This window comes from Argiope bruennichi, chromosome X2, assembly GCF_947563725.1.
Source record: "Argiope bruennichi chromosome X2, qqArgBrue1.1, whole genome shotgun sequence".
Lineage (NCBI taxonomy): Eukaryota > Metazoa > Arthropoda > Arachnida > Araneae > Araneidae > Argiope > Argiope bruennichi.
In genome coordinates this window covers 73,433,290-73,450,271 of record NC_079163.1, presented here as the reverse complement: position 1 = coordinate 73,450,271, position 16,982 = coordinate 73,433,290, and the positions used below count along the sequence as shown (strand labels likewise).

The window sequence follows — 16,982 nt, the reverse complement described above, 5'->3', positions numbered from 1 at the left end:
GTTCCCGTTTCTTTTCAACAGAGCTACTGAATGGATTTGCATTCAAAATTTACTCCTATTAAAAAAAAAAGATTGATCGCGTGTGCGCTTTTTTTATTTACAACAAATCGCTTACATATAAATACAAATAACAGCTTATTTCCTATTTTAACGGCTTAACTGCGAAGTTTATCGGACAAGGGTGCCTTAATTTTGAATCATGGTCAAATGATATGGACAAAATACAAGCCGCCACCCAAATCGATTTTCCACACCTCATCAAAATGATGCTTGGTAGATTTGGTAATTAAGACGAAACTAAATACATTGATATGATATGTGAATGAATGCATTCTATTTCTTTTCTGCTATCTAAAACTTGTAAACAGTTTGTAGAATATAGGAAGGCATTTCTGAAGAAGGAATGCGAATTTATTATTATCCTGGGCATGCATTGTTTTCTTTGAGAACTCCTTTTCTTTTAATTCAACTAAGGACTTATTCGTTTTCATTTTCATTTATTTATCTCGTCTAAATATTTCAGTACACATTACCGAGGTTTATGATTTGATTTTAGATAAATAACTTTTGTTTGGTGAAAATATTTCACATTTTTGATATTTTATAAAATTAAATAAATTATTTGAAAATGTTGAAAATAGGAAAACGAAAAAAAAGTTCATTTCAAATCAAAATCAATTTCAGATAATTTCTTGATTCCTCCTTAAGACGTTAATGCTCTAATTTTGAACACATAATGGATTCATCACCAGATTGTTTTTATTTCCAATTAGACTCCTCGAAAGCGGAGTTCGCTCTCTTAGATAGGTAATGAATATTCGATGCAACCTAAACAGAAAATTACTTCAGCCCCTGATTAATAAAGATTTTTAAAAAAATGCATTCAATTACAGATAATTCGAATTTTACTACAACCCGGTGTGTCTGTCTTTAATTCACAATACATGTCTTGGTATTAAAACAACACTAGCACAAAAGATGATTTATTGCAATATTAAAAGCCATTCACATGATCTCATGAAATAGGTAGCGTTTCTTGCACACTTCCTTAATAATCCGCGTTTCGTGTTTGGCTTCGTCGTACAGTGTGAGTTTATAATTTGAAGTAATATTTCTTCTCGTTGACATATTTCATTCAAAATGTAAACGGTAAAAATAGACAGATCGAAATGTAACTACAATATTTTTCATTTCTGTTTCGTATGCACACTATAACTAATAAAGAGTGTGTCTTAAATAAATTTTATGATTACGAAATTAATAGTATTATTTTCACTGAAAGGATATCTAGAATAGACTCTAGTTAAACTATTTATTTCCTTAAATTAAAAGTAAATTACAGCATCTATAAAACGATTTTAAAATAATGTAAAAGAATGTTGTGTCAACATTTAAAAAACAATTTTTAAACTTTGTTGAAATGATAAAGCAATTTATTAATCAGGTGATTTGATCACAGGTCTGCATTTCATATTAATAAAAAATCAAAAAAATAATTTTCTTTTCTCCCAATAATTTTATTTCTAAGTATTACGATTCAAGTCCAACAGAGAAACGCATATTTAATTAAAAGGAATTCACATAAAACTTCTGAGTGCAATTCAGAGGATAATAGTAGGAAACATCTCCCCCTTTCCTCATCGCTGTCCGAAAGATCATGGCTAATAAATTGTTTTAAATAAACGGATATGCAATCGATATTAATCTGATAATATTTTATAAATTTAAATGTTAATATTCGTTGATTTGACAAAACATCATAAAGCCAAACATGATCTTATATTAATCTGATATAACCTTAGTAATTCAATTATAAATTCATTTCTAACACTTCATATCAACGAAAAAATTTAATTAATTTTAAAATAACTATTCAGGCTTATAAATAACACGATTTTCCCATGAATCGTGCAATCACTGAAGGTTTTAAAGATAATTTTTAACTTTTTTCAAATACTTATAACAATTTTTAAAATATTTACTTACCGTCGTTAATTTGCTTTTATCCAATGTTTTCTGGATATTGTACTAAACTTAAATAATTTCATAGATAGATTTCTTCCTCAAAGGCTGGCTAAGGCCTATGGAAGGCGGAGTTTAGAAGTGAGTAGAGGGGATTACCTGCATGCCATTCGCCAATTACCACATCGGAGGAGGAACCCAAGTCTAAGTTCTCTTCCCCGTAAGTTTAATTTTGTTCCCCTCATCTTTAAAACAACATCTATCAAAGTCACGTTTCATGCATTCGCAACACTAAGCTTCCTCTGTCAAATAAATTATTCAGCTTGTTTTACATAGGACTCGAATTAAGACTTCAGTTTTCTGTTGATCAGCAATTTTTTTTTTCGTTTTTGCTGATACTTTAGCAGACAGAATTCACATCTTTACAGTAGCTGAAAAATAATCCGAAAGACGATTCTGGAAACATTTTTTTTACTTCCATTAATCACAAGGCTCGAATTCTTTTAAGAATTAACGAAAGGAAATTTAATCTCTAGAGCGACAGAGTTGACAATGCAAGAATTCAAATGATCATTATTAAGAATCTTGAAGTGAAATTGCGCTAAGCAAACCTGTGCTGATCTTACTATAAATAAAAGTCAATGTGGTTATGTATGCATGTTCCACTCTTTCTTCGAAACGATTGAGCCGATTTTAATCAGACTTTGCACGCTTATTCATTTAGACAAGATAAAGAATTCTGTCAACCTTTCAAAGTGCAAAAGGTGATTAAATATTCAATTAACTAGAAATTATTTGAAATGTTACCTTTTTTTTCCCATTAACTTCTGAACAAATAATCTTGCAAGAAACATTTTAATACCATCTTAAGACATGATGTAATCATTTCAATAACATCAATTTCAGCTTTGCATAATATTTCTTTATTATCTATTGTAATTCATTTTTTAAAAATTAGACACATTAAAATTAATGTTAAATTTGAACTATCATTATTTTTTTTATCTTTATTTAGCGAGCTTTTATTTGTTTTAACGTATTCATTACCCAAAAGTTTGCATAAGTCAATTGCTGAAATGGAGACAAGAATTGTAAAACCCTTGCTAGCAAACAAACCAAATACACGTTAATAGCAGCCGCTTCAAGATGTAAGAAATTAACGAAAATTTTGCTTTCTCCCATAGAAACTTTGGAGGAAATTAATCAGGTTACTGGTTTAGGGATATCTACGAATAAACTTTGAAATCCTCTAAAAATGATAAGTAATATTTGAGTGAAAAAACAAATCAAGAAGCATCTTCAAAAAACGTATTATGCACAAACATAATAAATATACAACTACAAAGTGTATTATAAAATTTTTAACTACCCAATATTTTTATTCTGTGGTTTTATAATTCTATTAATTGATGCAAGGGTGATTTTGGAAAGTAAATACAATTTTGATTATGTCTTTGAAATAATTTTACTAATTTTTATATAATATATTTCTTTTTTTAATCATTTAAGTTTTCGTATTTTTAAAATTAATTGGTATAAATTTTGTCCTTTACAAATTTAATTAAAAATAAATTGGTCTTCATGTATTTAAATTTGATTCCAATTTTGTTTGCCTTATTTGAAAAATATTGTTTATGAAACTTCATGGAGGATAAGAATTCAATATGGTAGATAAAATTAGGATGAAGTCAGATGGTTCTCGTGAGTTAAATAATAGCCAAGAAGAAATTACTTAAGCCCGAAAAATTAATTCCGTTAACTAAATTTTTTAATGCGTTATTTTCATTGATAATCTCATAGTTAAATTATTATAACGATAAAAGCAAACAATTTCATTTGGATGATTAAGACAAATACAGATTTATCTCTTGCTATTTGAATAATTGTGCCCTAACTGAATATAAAAACGTCTACTATAGAATTAAACATTAGGATGAACTGATTTGCTTGATAACACAAAAATATATTGAACTAGCAGTAACAAGTTTAACTGATTTCTCACTAAAAACTGCAAATGATGAGAAGATATCGCTCACAACTAAGGATTGCAATACCGGTATACCGGGATACTGAATACCGGTATTTTGAGACATTTGTGCAATTTTGTAATACCGGTATTCACAAATTTAAATACCGTTTTTTCGGTATTTATTAGAAACTTTTTAAATTGTCTCCACTATATGTTCAAGGATCGCCATCATAGCAAAATAGTATACCTTTTGTTTTTATGTCTCCATAAAGGGCGAAATTGATTAGGCTGTGAATACAAAGTTGCATCGTACAATCAAGACAAGTGATAAAATATGTGAATCATCCAAGGAGGTGGGTCAAAACTATCCTATTACAGCTCCGAGCAATACCGCACACGCTAAGAATTCGTAGTCTGATATTCGTATCTGTGAAAACAAAGTTGTAGTTGTGAAGAAAGTGCGTAATATTTTGATATTTTTTAAGTTTATGAGTTGTTATTCACGTTGCATTTCCATATCATACTTTAGGTCGATTAAGTTGATTGGTGCAAATCAGCAATTGTGCTATGCTCATGGAATTCAATTAGGAGTAATAGATGTATTATACCAAAAAAATAAAGAATCCAAATACTGTGGATATAGAAACTTCGGATTCCGACTTTGAAGAGAGTGAGAGTAAGAGTGACAATGAAAATAATGACAATGTAATCGTTGAAGAAGATATTGCTAAAGAATTTGAAATATTAACCCATTGAGAATTGCTTCCTATAATTTATAAAGTTCGAAAAATTGTTAAGATATTTAAACGTTCCCTTACAAAAAATGCCATATTACAAAAATATATACTAACTGAAAATAAAAGAGAATGTATGTTAATATTAGATTCTAAAACACGTTGGAACAGTTTACTCCTAATGATGGAACGATTTTCGAAAATGAGAAATTCAATCCAAAAAGCAATAATCGACTTAAACCTGCAAATTAATTTTTCTGATAGTGAATTCGACTTAATATTCAGAACTGTATCAGCTCTATTTCCAATAAAACTGGCTGTTGAGGCATTATGTTAGGAAAGATTCTAATTTATTAACAGCTAATTCAACAATAAATTTCATGTTGCAGTCACTGAAAGCACAGCACACATCACTATCTGAAAATTATATATTACAGTGAAAATTCGCACAAAAGAAAGACATACCGAAATAGAAAATGTCTTACGATATTTACATCATTATAATGATTTTAAAAATGAAAATGAAAAAGAAGAAAAGGGACCAACCAATTCAAATCTGTTCAAGTTTATAGTAAATTTTCTTAAAATTTTTTATACGCAAACATATCCACATTCAGAAGAATACGGTACAGTTATCGAAGATTATAATGACGCTAATGTCGATAGTGAAAAGAAATTGTGTCTTGAATAAAAATTAAAATTAGCGATCAATAAAAGAAAAATTCTACAAATCAAAATACAATACAGAAATTAGCTGTAACCAAAATCATCCGACGAGAAATCGATTTATTTGAAAATGAGGGATTTAGAGGTAAATACTTGGAAAAAGTATATCGCGCATTGCTAACGGTACAACTAACTAGCGTAGATGCCGAAAGAGCGTTTTCGACAGCTGGCAATTTTTGTACAAAATTACATTCCAAGATTAATGACAGTACAATTGATGCATTATGTTTTTTAAGATCACATTTCAAAAATTTGTAATAGTACCACAGACTGAATTTTATACTTATTTGTGATTATTATGTGAATATTTACACTTATTTGTGATTTAAATAAATAAGATATTCCTTTACTTTTTTGTGATTCCTTATATACTGTTATAATTTATAAATTACAAATTATTTTTTGTGATATCTACACTCTCTAGTAAAACTGGTAGATAAAACATTGAAACACCTGTGTTTTCTTTCTTTTTCTAAAATTTATACTGCTGGTATTAAAACCGGTATCTCTGTATTAAGGTCTAAAAAATACCGGATACCGGTATTGAACTTTTGGTCCCATATTGCAATCCTTACTCACAACTTTCACGAAAAGCGAAATTTAAGATGTCAACCAGTGGCGGTTTTTCACACAGCGTTGGAGGAGGTCACCTTTTGACTAGAGACCTAAGGGGGCTTCAAAATCTATATCACAGTGCTGATCTAGCGACAATTCTTTTCTATTGTAGACTAGTTCTAAAATTTTCCCCTCTGAATCTACATTTTTTTAAAGGAAGGGAAGAAAGAAACTGGAGGAAAATTAAACGAATCAGTGAAACGTAGGGAGAAATAAACATAAATTAAAACGCAAAATAAAACAACAATACAAAATCCCAGATCAATAAATCATTTCTAAAGCAGTGATAATCGGAGCATTTCTAAGATATAAAAATTAATTAAATATTTTTAAAAAACAATATACCGAGACCACTTGTTTTAAATAAGTTGCAATATGATAATAGTATATGATTGTAGATATCGAATACTATTATTAATCAAAGGAGATATGATGTACCAGGACGATGATCCAAATTCTGTTTTTTCTTTCTGAACCAAATAGGCAACTAATTTTAGTTTGCAAGGTTGCCGTACTCTAAAGCATACTAATTTAAATCAAATTTATTCGAATTTCAGAAATATTTTTCTTAGGATTTATTCATTTCAAATTTGTTTGTGGATCAAAGAAAGAAGGATCAATTTGTTTGCAATTTGCTTTCATTCGCTAACCGACTCACAACTCACAAATTTTCAGCTGTCCTAAAATAAATAAAAAGAGGGGAAAAAACATTCCTTTACAAGAAATGACAATATCACATCCTTTTCTCCCCTCACGGAGAAAAGGGTGTGATATTACCCCCCCCCCCCTACCTTATGCCAAAAGGATGACATTATTTAGATATTTTTGTTTGTTTTCGTTTCCTGTCTCCTTCTCGTTCTCATAATATAGTTTCTTTCTTTCCTTATTTATTTGGTGAATTTTTAAAGATAGTCAGCTTCTGAGCAACTAATAAAATGTGGAGATAAACAAATGCTGCTTTTACAAATTAAATAAATATTTATTAATTTTCATTTTCGAATGATTTAAAGGGAATTCAGTGGAAAGATTTCTGTATATGTTAATATTTTTTAAAGAAAATTTAATATAATTTATTACAAAATATAATGAATATTAGTCAAAAGATGAAGTATTAATTTTAATGTTAATATTTGCCAGCTACTTATTTTCGTATTAATTTAAAATTCTTCAAATAAAAGAAATACGAGTTTAAAAAAATCATAATAAACGAGGAACATATAATTATTCAAATGCTTCCAATATGAGGTCTCAGTAAAAATAAGAAAACTTGAGACCTTATTCCTACTTATTTCATAGATTCTTAGGATTATTTTAAACATTAAAAAATTTTCATGAATGGCATTTATTATTCAATAAAAAAATAATAACTATCAGGTAATTAATTAATATTTCATTTAAGTGAACCCATTTATGGAAATACTAACATTTATTAAAACCAAATTATTTATTTTTAAAGGCCACTCATTTAATCTTTTCTCTCTTGACTTTTTTTTTTTTTTTTTGAATATGTTGGTAATTTTATTCTCACCAACTAATTTATGAATTTTTTTCTTTTATTTTCTGTAAATTGTATTTAGATTCAGAAAAAAACTTGGCAAGCTTTTAATTTCAATCGCTTATACTTTTAAAATAAAACACGTTCTTTCTAGAAATTTTGAAGTATTACTCTTTTTAAATATAGATAAGCATTACAAATCAATGCATGTTAGTAATTACAATATTCAAATCATAGATTGTTTCGGCAGATTTAAGAATTGTCACATAATTTGACACAACACCTCATTCCTTGAAAACACACCCACACGCACGCACTGAAATGAGGAACTTTTTATCCTTATTGATGTTGTGGAAAATATGCATTTTTTTTAAAGTTTTGTCAGCATTAAATCTTTTGAAAGCACACTGAACCCTTCATAAAAATCGCATTTTAAAAAAGTAAGGTTAAATATTTTTAAAGAAATACTTATATTAATAAATCATTCTCTGCCAAAATTTATTGCTTTTTTTTTTGGTATGCATAGCTCTAGAAATAAATATTTAGCTCTGATTTTTCTGGGCCGAATCCACCGAAGTAAAATGGGCTCATTTCTCGAATAAAATTTTGATAACTATTTTCATATTGATTGATTGATAGAAACGACCACAGAGGCAAGAAACCTTGAATTTTTAAACTTCTATTTTATTCCATCCCGGGAGGCATAATTTATGTATAAGCAAGAACCGACGGGGTAAGTCAATCTACAGCGCGACAAAAGAGCGAAAAGAGAAAAGAGCGACAGAAATATCTTTCCCGGTCATTATATACCATGAGATTCTGATAGGGATTTCTTTACACGTGTCGATATAGGTAAGGGGGGGGATATGTATATTTTAAAAGAATTCGCTTAGCTTGACAGATTTTTATCTTTTCACTAGAGGATCGTGAGAACCGTTGATTTAAGCATTTTTACAGAACCTCCTCCCTTCGTTGCTTGCACCTCAAAGTACATTAAAAAGACCGTTTTTTTTTTTCTCTCTTCCTTAATGGAAACGTTGATATAACATATGAGAAAAAGTGAGAGACCTTTGAAAAAAGTGTCTCCCGTGCACGTTAAAGCAAACCTGAAACAGAATTAGCATAATGTAATTATTGACAGTAGTTACCTTTGAGTTAAACCATTGTTTTTTCCTCTCATACATGAGCAAGCGAGGTTTAAAAAGTATTTTTTAGATTTCAACCTTTTTCTTAAATTTGTATGTTATATCCCTTCATAATCTGAATCTAAACATTCCGTGCAAATATAAGCTGAGCATATAATACATTTTAACTTAAAATGAGTTTTGAAAGGGTGGTCTTTTAATTGTCATAAAAATTTACAAAATATCTTAACGAAAATTTTCGAAATATTTATAAAATAGAATTATATAGAAATTAAAAAAATATAAACGACTTTATTTATTTCTTCGAAATTCTGCAACTTAATTCTGAAAAAATTTTAATTCAAGTTTAAAGCAATTCAAAATCAACCTTAGGTCGAAGCATTTATAGATTTCGAAGCAACTTTTCCATAATCATGAATTCAGACATTCACAGCAAAAATTTTCCGTAAGCTTTACTATAGATGAAAAAATATGAAGTTCCAACGCATTAAAACTTATTCTGGAATATTGTATTGACATAAATAGCGTTTTAACTTTCTGAGAGCAGCAAGTGCACGATAAAGTAAAAGAAACATATCCTCAAAGTGTTAAAAGTTGATATTTATTTGAGACATATTAAGGTTCCAGAAGCTTGACAATCAAGAATAATATTTCACTTATTTCGCAAAATGGTTGACTGAGAAAAAATAACAATAATGCTTTCTCTTTCCCTCTCGTTTAACAATTCCACCTTTCGTCGCGTGACGGAAGAGTGATACTCTCCCGCGGATGTCGCGAACAGTTCCCAAGGGAGCAATGGAAATAAGATCTCAGAATCGCTCATCCAAAATATATGCCGGTGTTCTTGATGTTCTTGCATAAGCTTTTAAGCCATGATCAAAGGATCTTCTGACAGCCACACTTTTCTCCGGAAGCTAAGTACCGCTTCCTCCCTTTTTGTCCCCTTTAATAGCAGTAACCGTACCCCAAGCACAAACTAGAGAAATGCCTGGCATACATAAGAATCAGGGATCTCTTTGGCGGCTGAAGCCTTCTTTTGAACCAAGCGTGCACCGCTTTTGACACATGGCACGTCGAGATTCCAGTCCCTGTTTGCAACCCCTCATTAATTTCTGAACACGGGGAAGATTGTTCCTTCAGCGTTTTCATCCTGCTTCCCTCAACCCTCTAGGAGGCTGCTTAATTGTTCTGATTAAACCATTCAAAACGATTAAGAGTCTGGGTCGAGAATTTGAGAGGCAGATATTCTCAGCGATTTGGAATGACGGAAACGACAAAGGATCTCGGGAGAAAAAAAAAGTTTGATATCGAAGACAGGAAAACATTATTAATATTTTGATTCAGTTATGCAGTTAAGAATCAACTTTTATTTTATAAATTACAGGTTCATTATCTTATTATAGTTTTCATCCTGCTTACTTCCGTTCATTTTATTAATTACAGGTTATTATCTGTAATTGAAATATGCTGTAACCGACTGGACCAATTACATTCCTTTGCATTGCATATTACTTGTTCAGCAATAAATAATTTTAAAGAAACGAAGCTTTAGAATATTTTGTAATGTTTTGCAAAAGCAGTTGCAGCTCAAAATGGAGACAGTTCACTGTTTCATAATTGCGTTCACTTGAAATAAGCTAATTATTTTAATGAATAAAATTTCCAAACCATTTATTGCAATGAGTATATAGCGGTTTATTTAAATCTACACAGCATTGTGATTTACCTTTTTTGCGTCACTAAATTTTTTTATTGTTTTCGATTAATTTTGCATAATTTAATAACTAATTAGTGAAATTATTTATCCGTTATATAAAATTATTTTAGATTCGTTCATTTTAAACGATCATTCCTTTCAAAACATTACAATAAAAAAATGCGAGGCAATTGCTTTGTGGATAAATAAAAAGTTAATATGATTTCCATAACACTTTTTTTTGTTAGAACTGTTTCGTCATATTCTTTCTGAATGTTATAAAAATCATACAGTGAGATATCATCTTTGAAAAAATTAAATAATATCTTTCAATCGATAGTCAGAAATTTTAAATTAAATTTTTTCTTTTGACCCTACTGAATAAAAATAGTTGTTTCATAACTAGGCAAATTTTCTATTGCTTCCATTACGGGCAGCAAGGTGTAGATTGCAAACATATTAATATATTATGAGAAACTAAATTTCTCATGTTCGTTGTTAATTACCGTTTATGAATTCTTGCTCAAATGTATATGTACCATTTGGGCTGTAATTAAGAAATTTTTAGTGTAACGTTATGATCCTCTTCTTAATAATTTTGTATCATTTTCTTATGTGATTACATGGAATATGATAATGAATCTTAAATCTTCATTGTATCCCTCAAATTACTTATATTTTCATGAACAAACATGCCGAACTGCACAGTGTGATACATGCATGGCAAAAACTCATGATAGTAATGTGTGGAAACAAGGATGTTGATACTTTGAACGGTTTATGTTTTCATTTGCATTTAAAATCACTTGTAGAAACCAATTTCAATTTGGTTTTATTACTTCCAACGTTGGTCGCTGTACTCAGCATTGAATGTATCGGTAGGTTCAAATGCTTTGTGGAAAAGAAATGAGTTGGGGTTGACTAACTATCAAACATGATTTTGTTTCATTAACTAGCACCAATGAGCCAATGGCGTTAAAAGGATAAGAGATAACTGATATAAACGATTTTTTCTTTCCCAACAATCACCAGAGAGTTAGAAAGAGTAAATTGAGCCTGGAATATGAATTATTCCCTTCCACTCTTATGATACTTTTAAAAAAGGACAAACGCACTAATGTTTATTTCCCATGGCACCTAGAACATCTATACTAACCTCTTATCTCCGGTTGCTACGCCACTACAAAGAGCTCTTTAGATACTTTCTTTTAATGGCTATACTCTGCAAATATGCAAAGGAATATCCACTTGTATTTACATTTGTAGTTACAGAAAATCAAGGCTTCTTTGCTCAACAATTTATGCGAACTGCTAAGAACTTCAGTGTAATAACGCCCTTCTTAAAACTGTTGTAAAGGTACTATATTATAAAAAGAAAAACGATGATCACATCAATAAACAAATGCTTCAGCTGAGATAGATGATAAAGTTCTAGACATCGCTGAGAAAGCGTGTAATAAGGTATATTATCGCGATGCCGAATAAAGGTATATTACGGTCATTCAGTTCACGCATGTTTGTGCTGATAGTAAACGTGTGTCCTGTTTTACTTGTTTCATTAATCTTATTTCCATTTTTCTCATATTTTCTTATTTTACTCATACTTAATACACTATTATATACTATCTAATACATCTTAATACACTATCTAGTGAATGACTGCGATACTGCAAAAAATTGTTTCATAGTTAACAGGAATGAGACACGATTTTAACTGGAATTAATTCTCTAAATTTTCATCTCAGATTAGCGCTCTAGTACTAGTGCACAAAGTATACGTATATGAGTAGAAAAATAAATATTTTTGCATGAAATATTTACTTAAACTGTATCTGTGACCGTACATGCAGTCCTTCGGAAGGAATAAAAAATATATTATTTTGAAAATTGAAAAAATACCATAATTTCAATAAGAGCTAGTATCCATACTTATACAGCAAAGTGTACAATATTAAATTAATTTTACACAGAATTTTGCTGTACAACTTTTATTCAGTACAAATTCAGAACTGAATGGGCCATTTTTATATAATCTTGGAAAAACTGATAAAACATCCAATTTCATTTTTCTTTTCCTCACCTAACAGCCAAAAATCACTTAACAGAGGGGTAAGAGGAAATGCAATAGTCATATTAAATCCTCACTGAAGTGATTAAGGTAATGAAACCTTAATCATAATTTTTTCCAGATATAAACTCCATGGTTACTGCCCTATGTCTAGATTGCAGATACATTGGTTGTGTTTGAAATTTTGAGTTCAAGAAAATCGTCATAGCATTGATTGCTTGGTTTGATTTTTATTTATTTATTTATTTATTTTTTGTAACACATCATTTGACTTTATTGGAAATTTCTATTATTTATTTAGGGTTCTGAACAATGCAAAATTCGTTTCTTCTATTCGGTATGCGTTGAATACTAAAATACACTCGACTTATTACCATATCCTTGAGCTTTTTTTAGATTATTCAATTCTCCTTTACCACACGGATTGTCACATTCATTTTGAGAAGTATATTCATGTGTTTATTTCTCATGTTAGTTACTTCGATCAAAAGTACTTAATTAATGTTACTCGTCAGATTATTTTTTTTTAATTTACTTTTAATTCTGTGGGGACTATTTTTCCCTTGGTTGATACAGATTATTGCTTCCACATTTATCGACGTTGATCGAAAACTTTCGCTTCTACGAACCATCTCTTATGTGAACAGCAGATCATACCATATGTTTTTAGAAGTAATGAAGCAATTTTTCGTAATACAACCAACAAGGGAAAAAAAATCATTTTCAACTTTTATTTATTTATTATCGCATCTTCACAAAATTGGTATAAATGGAAATGACTATTGGGGATAGATTTGCTCCAGTCAACAAACTGATTAACTGTGTTAATTACTATAGTTCACTACAGAGTATCCGGCCTAATATGGGGGAAGGACAGGACGGATAACAAAAACGCCGGAGAGGCCGGAGTTCTATGAATTCATTTCTTTGCCTACCAATACCAGAAGACAAAGTTTTTATACCATAACGTACTGTTATAATATGTATTTTCTTTCTTATTGAGTACTAAGTCATCTATTTATCTCAATGTGAATGCAGCCGCGGCCCGGTGAGTCATAGAAGCAGTTGCCGGTAACGTGTCGAATTGAAATAGAAGGCTCTGTATTGGTAGTTTATACGCTTATATACTATATTCACGTTTCAAGAATTTATTAGAGAAAAAGTAAGTTAAAAGATATACACTGTCCACATTTTAACATAAATTCTCTAATGCCCAATTTAAATGCAGAAAATATAAACAAAACATTGACTTAAATCGTAGGCCTAATTCGTAAGAAAATTGGCTCAAACTGATTTTATTTTTCACTGATAAATGAAAAATTTACCTTTTCAAGATATGAAAAGGTAACCCTAAGATAAAAGTCAAAACTTACAGTTTTTAATTTTTGAAAAAGTTCTTAATAGATGACTTAACAGACGCCTTGCCTTCCTCGTTTAATTAAGATAAAAGAAAACTAGGCCGGATAGTCACAAACCGGATATTCGGGATGTACTGTGCTTTGAAATTTTTCCATTACGGCTATCGATTTACTTTCCTGAAACAATTTGTCGCCATGAAATAAATATCCCCGAAAATTTTAAGAATTCTGGTGATTATACAGAAAGTTATATAGCTTTGAAAAATGATATTTCTAATATTAAATAAATCTCATGAATTCGCAGCGATATCTAGTATTAAATATTTCTCAAAATTTTTTCACCCACTAAAAGAAAATTAATTTTTTTTTCATAAAATAATGAAATAACGCATCAAAAGCACCAACTTAATTTTTTAATGAATTTTTTAACATGAATGTAGAGAAAAGTGAATTTAAATATAGTAACAAGTAACAATTTTGAATGACGCCAAAGCTGACTTGCTAAAATGTCGGAATCCAAAAAATGTGTGCGAATGCTCCAAATAGTTTTCGAAATGTTTACAAAAACTGTAAAATTCCTACAATCGATTTTTAACACCCACTCTTTTGAGGGACCGTATTTTAAATTTATTTGTATTTATAGATCTACTCTTTGTGAAACACAAGATTTAACGACCATTAATAACGCAGTTGGCTAAATATTGAATTCATTCTCACATTAGACAATTTTAATTTAACATGAATTTTACATTCGTTCTTTTTAAAAAAATTAATATTTTTTTCTCATTCAGAAGAAATAAAATTTGTCTGCAGGACAGATTGACTGTATGAATGTCTAATCAATTTTTACTCTTTATCAGCAGTTAGCATTTGTAAGTAAATAAAACAGAAATCTATGGAAATCCGCACAATTTCTTATAGTTCAGTACGTTAATCAGTGCTAAAATAAGGAAATTAATTATCACCTATTATTTACGTATTTAATGGTTTAATGTTGAGCACTCATTCTTAAATTTCTTTGGTTGAGTAGAGGATATTTTCAAAATGTCCTTAAAAAGACTCCTTAAGAATTATAAAGTGTTCTTCTCTTCGCAGTTGCATTTGTATAAAAACGCTAGTTCGAACCTCTAGTTCGAAAAAGCGTTGTATGATAATGTGCTAGACTCGATTCGTTTGCATTTCTTCGTCTTGATTGCATCAAACGTTGCTTGACAGAAAATAAAATGTTCAGCATTCTGTTCCTCTTATAGCAGTTTTTTATAGAACTGACTTTTTTCTTTTTGTTTCAATGAGTGGTTTTCATAGGCCTCATTACGCAGTTTATAGATGGCATATCAGATTACAAATATTAGCTTTTAAAAAATTACCTTAAAATATCATGTAGTCCACCAAGAATTTTCAGTCAAATCAAGATTCTAAACTGCACAATTTTTCTGCACGCTACCAAAATATGCTTCTGCTAAGCTTCTTCATTTAGAGATATAATTTAGTACACATCTTAAGTCTCATCTCTTCGATTGATCGAATATAAAATTTGATAAAGAACACTTTAGGTCTTAAAACTAGAAACTAAATTTCACATTTCTAGCACGTTACGTTAAAGAGTAATCACGTTTTAATAGATAGACCTAGAAGCATTATATTCTAATAAACTGAAATTTCTAAATTTCACACAGATATATAAATGATGATTAAACCTATGCAAAATTTCATCCATCTTTTTTTTTCATTATTTATTATGTTTATATAGATTTATTTAAGAAAATGGATTTCTTTTAGACAGATTTTATCCAGAATTCATGTCACGTCGTGAATGTCATGTAAGGATTACATGACAATTTTCATTATTCTAACTCATTCCATTTTTGAGTTTGCGTGCTCACAGACAGACGAACGCAATTTCACATATGCTTTTTCTGTCAGGAGCCTGAAATGTGAGGATTCCCTAAAATCTAATGTTCCATTTATCGGAAGAATACTGCACTTAGCTCTATGTAATTCGTGTACAGACAAGTACAAAAATATTTATTCCAAATATTGTTTTGTCACCATAAATATTACCATCATGTAGTTTTTTTTAACTAAATAATGGTACTTCATACCGTTAATTAACTTTTACTACCATAATATTTTCATAATTTAAATTTCATTATCATAGTGTTGTTAGAAAAATCTTTAGACATTAGACAATTATTTAGAGTATTGAACGAATTAAATATTGTTGAACACTGTAAAAATCATAAGTGTAATATTTTTATTATAATAAAATAATCCTATGGAACTTGATAAATCTCAGGCAGAAAACAATAGTTTCCACGTGAAAATAAAATCCCCTCCTTTTAATAAACATGGTTTATTTCATTGGCTTAAAATATCTTTAAGGTATTCGCATCTCCCCAATCAGCGATTTTAAAAAAATGGATGAAACAACGTCCTTTATTCACATTAAAAATTGATGTATGTTAATTTCTTAAGGCGGATCAACTAAAGAGGCCCAATGATGAATTGAATTAAAAAGTACTGGAAATGCTTCAATATTTAAATAAAAGCAAAAATTATTTATAATTTGAAAAATTATACTCATATTAGAGATAAATCTGAATCGTATTGATTATTATTCGTGGATTCCTCTAAATACAAACGAGAAAAAAAAAAAAAAAAAAGGCCTTTATTTATTTATTTTGCTACTAACAAACTGAGTTTTACTAATATTCGGTCTCCGGTGAATTGGCTATTTTCGAGTGGAGTTTGGGGCAAACATAATTAAGTATATCTCACGAATTGCTAAGAATTTCGGAACGAAATTTGATACTCTTACATAAAAAGACCTGCTTGATCGAAGTGTTGAAAAAACTCGATTTCCGTAATAGAAAAAATGCCGAGTTGATACTTAATTAACTATGTAATTAACTTGGTTAATCAGTTTGTCGACTGGAACAAATCTGTCCCCACGAGTCATTTCCACCGACACCAATTTTGTGAAGATGTGATAATAAATAACAAGTTACAAAAGCATTGCTTTTTTTTTTTTTTTTGACGCTTGTCACTCAATTTTGAAATCATATCCTAGAAATCATGCCAAGGGTAACCTTGAACGAGTTTTTAAACTACCAACTTTGCCTTGTTCAAAGGAATGTTGAAAATGTGTTTGGCATTTTAGTATCTACATTCTGTATTTATTTTATGTTCTTAAAATACCAATATTATTTCAGCC

At 29.7% G+C, this 16,982-nt stretch overlaps 1 protein-coding gene across 1 annotated transcript in view; it reads right to left on the bottom strand.

The window, feature by feature from the left end:
* Window positions 1–2,085, bottom strand: part of LOC129960873 (doublesex- and mab-3-related transcription factor 2-like) — a 40,896-nt gene extending 38,811 nt beyond the window's left edge. The window contains exon 1 of the mRNA XM_056074581.1: window positions 1,987–2,085. The gene's annotated coding sequence lies outside the window, so the exon portion shown is untranslated. The remainder of the gene's footprint in view (window positions 1–1,986) is intronic.
* Window positions 2,086–16,982: the final 14,897 nt, after the last annotated feature.